Here is a 6,000-nt window from a genome sequence, read left to right on the forward strand (position 1 = left end):
TGCTCGGATTCTATCTTAAACTGCAGATCCACACCTTATATAGTCTTGATGCTGGAAAAATCTATTAAACTTCAATAAAGAAAAGAGAGACATTAATCACCTGTTGGGACGCTAAAATAACAACTTAAGTATTACATTTATTTTAAGTAAGTTAATTGGTTTCATTATTTTGGCAGAAGTGTATGTGTGTATGTGAGCGGGGAAAGAGAAGGTTGGAAGAGAAGAAGTTGGCTTCTAAAAGAAGTTCTCGGTTAATTATTTTCGAAATCAGAAACCCTATGTAAAGAATTCAGAACTAGACTAGCTTTGTGTCGCTATATTGATAAAACATAACACTTCTGAATGGTCTTCTTGCCCTTAAAACTATAAAATACACATTATTATTACTTTAGTTTCCTGGACAACATGTTTTCAGTCTATCATTATTATTTTTAAATATCGCATTTGAAATGCTAATCCATGTTTGTTTACGACTGTTACTAACATTCTTTAACTGAAGATTTGAACGAAACGTTAATTTCCATATACGTGCTCTATTAAATAGAAGAACTGATTTGAAGAAAGCATTTGACATGGTCTGCTAATTGTATAATTACATAGCATTTCCTGTAGATAATAAAAATATGAGTGCGTTAACTTCTTTTCTTTTTACTTATAATACCATAAATGCTGTCTTGTAATCTATTGTAGAAAGGAAGGAAGTATTTGTTATAAACGTGTATTTACCACATTGTTGACATTAATTTCTGAAGTTTCATGACGTATATTTTTTCATGTTTCTGATAGTTAAGAGGAAAACAGCATTAAAGGAAGTGAGTTTTGTTGCAGATTGTGAGACTGTGATAGACTTTCAAACTATAGAGGTCAAATACTCTAACCAAAAGTTACTCCTTTCATGGTTATATGGTTAATGTACGCGTCCCTGGCGCGGAAGACCCGAGTTTCATTCACGATGGATGCTAAAGTGATTCGGATTCTACGTTAAGCTATACTTACACGCTTCCTTTAACCCTCCGTTATAAAGGTAAAGTCGTGTACCGCCACTGCAAAGGTGGGGTGTATTGCACCCCATCACCTGAAATAGCTTTGGCTATTATTTTAGAACACTTCTTAATGAGTTGGGATATAATATTGCTTTTATATGATTTTACTATTATATTATTGATTTTTTATCTTTATTTGGCTAACCCGTGGTGTCATCTAGTAGTTACAACTGTAAGTAATACTTCTGGGGTATGGTACACCCCACCTTTGCAATGGAAGGTTAATCTCGCCGCCAAGTTCCAAACCAACCCATTAAACTAATTAGAAGTAATAGTGAAAACTCCGCGATGGAATCTACTATTTGTGAGTTGAATCTATCCATATCAATATACATCTATATCTATCTAAGTTATCTGTCTATAATATGCAGGGTGAGTCCAAATTATTTGAAATCATTTTATTTTGAAATCTGAGAGGAAAATGTGAAATTTATTAATGGGGATGGTGATAAAGAGAGAGCTCCAACGCATGAGCTTAGAAATCCAAAGGTGTAATTCTGTCTTGTTTGGTTTGAATATTATGGACACTGAAAATTTGAAAATTTTTATTGTTTCTGACAGAATCTCTTATTCTTGTTAGTGATCTACGATGTCTCTGACAAAAGAACAGAAGATAGAAATCAAATAGTATCCCAAAAATGCAGTTCTAGAGACATTACAGAAGACTACAGTAGACAGCACCCAGACATCCAGTATCGTGTACCACGGTCGCGTACGTGATCACCAAATTCTGAGAAATAGGCATTGTGAAAGAAGGGCACGTAATAGACGATCAAAGTCTGCCACGAATGAGAACACCGCGTCGTCGGTTCTTGGAGAGTTGGGAACACAATACTCGTCGTTTCACTGGAAAGTGGTAATAACCAGTTCTCCATTGCACGGATATTACATACTGATTGCTGGCATACAATAAGCTGCAAATGTAACATGAACTAAAGATAATGACCCAGATCGACTTGTGTGCTTTCCTACACGTAGGTTACTAACTAATAAGAACTGAATCCCTCGTTTACATGTGGCATAATGTCCAGCGATAAGGTTATTTCTGTTTGAATGTGAAGGGGATTATCGGTACTGATGTGACAATAATCCGAAGTAACATAGGCAACACCGGGATCATTGGTGCATTTTTCATCGGTACTACCTTAATACGTTGGGCTCTTCCCCATTATGACGTTGCGTTCATCAATGCCACAACACGCAACTCATGTCAAAGTGGACCGATCACCAAAGTTCCGTGAAATATCCGCGTAGATTACCTGACCTGATACGCCTTGATTTCTATCTGAATTTCATGGTGATGCTGAGGAAAGACATTCAGTACGCACATGACCACATTTCACCTTACGTTCTTTTGGGTGTGCGGTCCTAGTGGATATATCAAAGTTTGCTACCCTAGAGACCTAGAACATGTGCTGTAGCTGAGTGTTAGTACACGATTTTCAAACTTTGTGTCCATAATATACAAACTATATAAAATATGGAGGAAACAGTTACAACATTTGAACTTCTGACGCTACGCCGGTGTTATTTAATATGCAAAAGCTTCCCATCCTATTTTATATTTCGAAATTGCACTCAAAATGGCGGCCATGGTTTTCATGCCTCTGTAATTTGACACTAAATCCATACGAAAGAAACAGTTTCTTGCTTTCTACTGACGCTTTTTGTCAGTGGTAATCAACATTGGTATTGAAAATGGAAATAGTTTTACTATTTTCAGTTTCCATAGAGAGATAAAAGCCTATAACGATGAAACCACCAGTTCATATATTTATATATAACTAAGGCTACTGATTTAGCAAAATCCATTTTTCACACGACATCATGATATTACCTTTTATTATATTATGTGACACATTAAACTTTTACACTCTTTAAAAATTGTATATGCAGTGTACACAAGATGAATCCTTTATTATATATATTAATTCTGCGTTGCTATGACAACTAGAAAAGAAATTACATCTATATTTTTTCTTCATAATCTTCTTATTCCTTTCTAGAGCTGCTTGTGCATAATTTAAAAGTACTTCTGCACACAAATACAAATTAAGATATAATAAAGGGTGATGAAATACAAGTATTGTTATAAGCCTCCTAGGGACTCCTAGAGATTTTTTTTCTAAGAAGGAACCCTAAAACAACCAACCCATAAGGACAGCCGCAAAAGTACTCACACTTTGTTGCACACGAGCACGTAACACTGCATATAATATAATGATTATTTGTTCACACATCCTTATTGACAACAATAAATTAAAGTGAAGTAAATGTAAAGACTAAATGTAAAGAACTGTAAGATTAAACTTAGTCTTACGATAGCAAATTGGTATTAGAAGGCTGTTTTCTGTTAACAATTACGTTTTTTTTTTTTCTGTGTGGGTATCACTTTTGAAACCAAAAGTTGTTAATTTTTACGACGTCCGATTTTAGTAGATGCTTATGGAGGAAATGGCGTAAGTTCTTTGAATATCGAGTCGATATTAAATAAATGTTTCTTATTGTCTTTTACGTTTTTTTTTTTTTTTTTTTTTTTTTTTTTTTTTTTTTTTTTTTAGCGGTCAACACAGAAACTGAAAATTGTAGATTTCTGTAACTTCCTGTTACAATAGAAGAAATAAAGCCGAGATGAACACTACTTTTATTCATATTTTTTTTTTTTTTTTTTTTTTTTAATATTATGTACCTTGTTTCTCGCATTTGTTATATGATGATTAGTGTTAAAACAGGACGTAGCGGTGGATATCATTCACTTCTGGTTTCAGTAGAGTCATAAGAGCAGAGACTGGGGGCATTACAAAGAACAAAAGGTTGAAAATAGGATTGTGCCAGATAGACGCCGGAAGATATGCTACATTCACAATTGTTTTACCTACAAACAAGGACATGTTGTCACGTAGAATAACATGAACTATCGGGGCCGCGGTGGCTCAGTGGTAGAGCATTCACCTCTGGTGCTTGGGGTCCCGGGTTCGATCCCGCAAAGTGAACTTTGTGGTGGACAAACACCGTGTATGTGGGTTTTCTCGAGGTTCTCCCGTTTCCTACCACTTTCTTCCTTCCAACATTTCGTTCATTACTCATAATCAGCGTCTCCTTTAGCCTAACCGGCATAACGTGGAACGTAAAACTCCATTTCATTTCATCTTTAGCATGAACTATAGGATGGCACACTAGAAACTGGGATAATCCATACGATATACCCTGCGAGTACTTGTCACAGTCGTTTGGATTAATGTAGTAAGTCCCATGAGCGCTGCGTCACTATTTTCAAATATTTTGGAATCATAGACATGAAGTTCTGATGAAAATTAAGTTGGATTCCTAAGAAATAAAGGGATGAACTGATGTGAGCACTGACTTTTTTTATTTATATTGAGTGGCAAAGACTGTAAAACGCCAATTGTCCGATAAAGTGCTTTGTGGTTGTCCTATTAACAAAATGAAGTCACAGTCCAGTAAGAAGTTTACTACCCTTCAGAAGGGTGATTACCCAGTTCAGTTTGAATGGCGAGTTGCATAAAAAGGGGGCTGAGGGATCAGCCCATCGTAAGACGACAAAATCGAAAGTATCTAGCCGCTGGGAGATTCCAAAGAAGCGACAGGTGGATGGTGCCAAACATGTTAAAATCCTTGTTGAAGGTCCACTTTCATCATATAATCGATAAGTGTGGCTATTCTTTTGCATATTTGTGACTCGTGGAAGGGTAAAGCGTGAGGAGCGTTTATAATGTGGCCCCCACTAAGAACAGTCATATATCACTTGATAATCATCTTCGCCTTTGGGCACACAGAATAATGGAAAACTATTCTCTTTGATTTCTGGGTGCACTTCTTCCAAGATTCCAGCTTGAGTCACAGCTAAAACTCTCACTGGAGTGTAAGCAAGTTGTGTACTTCGTAATTCTATTGGTGCTGTAGTATGAAGGTTGTGAATAACTTAAAACGCACAATACAAGTCACTGTGAGGTTTAACCAGAGTCCGGGGGCTTTATGCAGAGTCGTTCTGACGCGTGATTAGTGTCATGCTAAAGAGTTCGACTAATATATGTTTTCTGCAGTAGTCATGCCTTTATTATGACGCTAAGCATACGTCAAAATGACTTTGCATAAGGCGACGTGTGACTAGGAAACACTTGCAGTGTTTTGAAAAAAATGTGATTTCAGATTCACTTAGTATATCCTCTTATGATTCACTAGACACTGTTCACTATCACTAGCATTACTATCACTCTGAGTTTCATCCTGATGGGGTGATGCGTCTCCAAAGTGGCTAGTCCTCTAGTAATTCATGTAAAGGTTCATCGAAGGCCAAGTATTGGCGAACGTCAATCCCTGGCTTGTTGGTTAGGTAAAGAAATTGTAATCGCGAATCGTATGGAGGCCATGGCTAGCAGAAGATGTAGATCCTCTATCAAGTCGGGTAGCGGGTTATGGGGCTGTATAGAAGGCTGAACTGAAGTTGTCCTACACTGGGTCCGGATGCACATCTGGAATTGGTAGAGCGGCCCAGAGATCGATGATGTTTTCATCCGGTAGTGGCTGAGGTTGAGGGTTTTGTATTCTTTGTCTTCTTGGGCACCGTCTTCTTGATAGTCTGTAAGGCTGCTGTCCAGGTATAAGATCTTAGTTTGCCCTTGGCTGCAGCTGTGCGCCAATCAATTTGTATGGTAATGACAAGTAACGAATTCTTTCCAAGTAAGAGCTTTTGTCCTCTGGGGTGAGGTTCTCAATGAGAAGAAGCATTTCCAACTCTCGTGCCTCAGCGTAGTCTCGTTTACTAAGAGTATTGAAGTCAAGATGAGATTGCAAGAACGTAATGGATGTTGCGAGGTCGAACGACTGATTTGGTTGACTGATTTGGATTGTTGACCCTGGCATTCGAGCCTGGCGATGGCATCGGCTAAGGCTCGTATTACTTCGATACGATGTAACGTAGTATTTGGATGAGGGA

Source organism: Thermobia domestica, chromosome 1 (genome assembly GCF_964235325.1).
Source record: "Thermobia domestica chromosome 1, izTheDome1.hap1.1, whole genome shotgun sequence".
Taxonomy (NCBI): Eukaryota; Metazoa; Arthropoda; class Insecta; order Zygentoma; family Lepismatidae; genus Thermobia; species Thermobia domestica.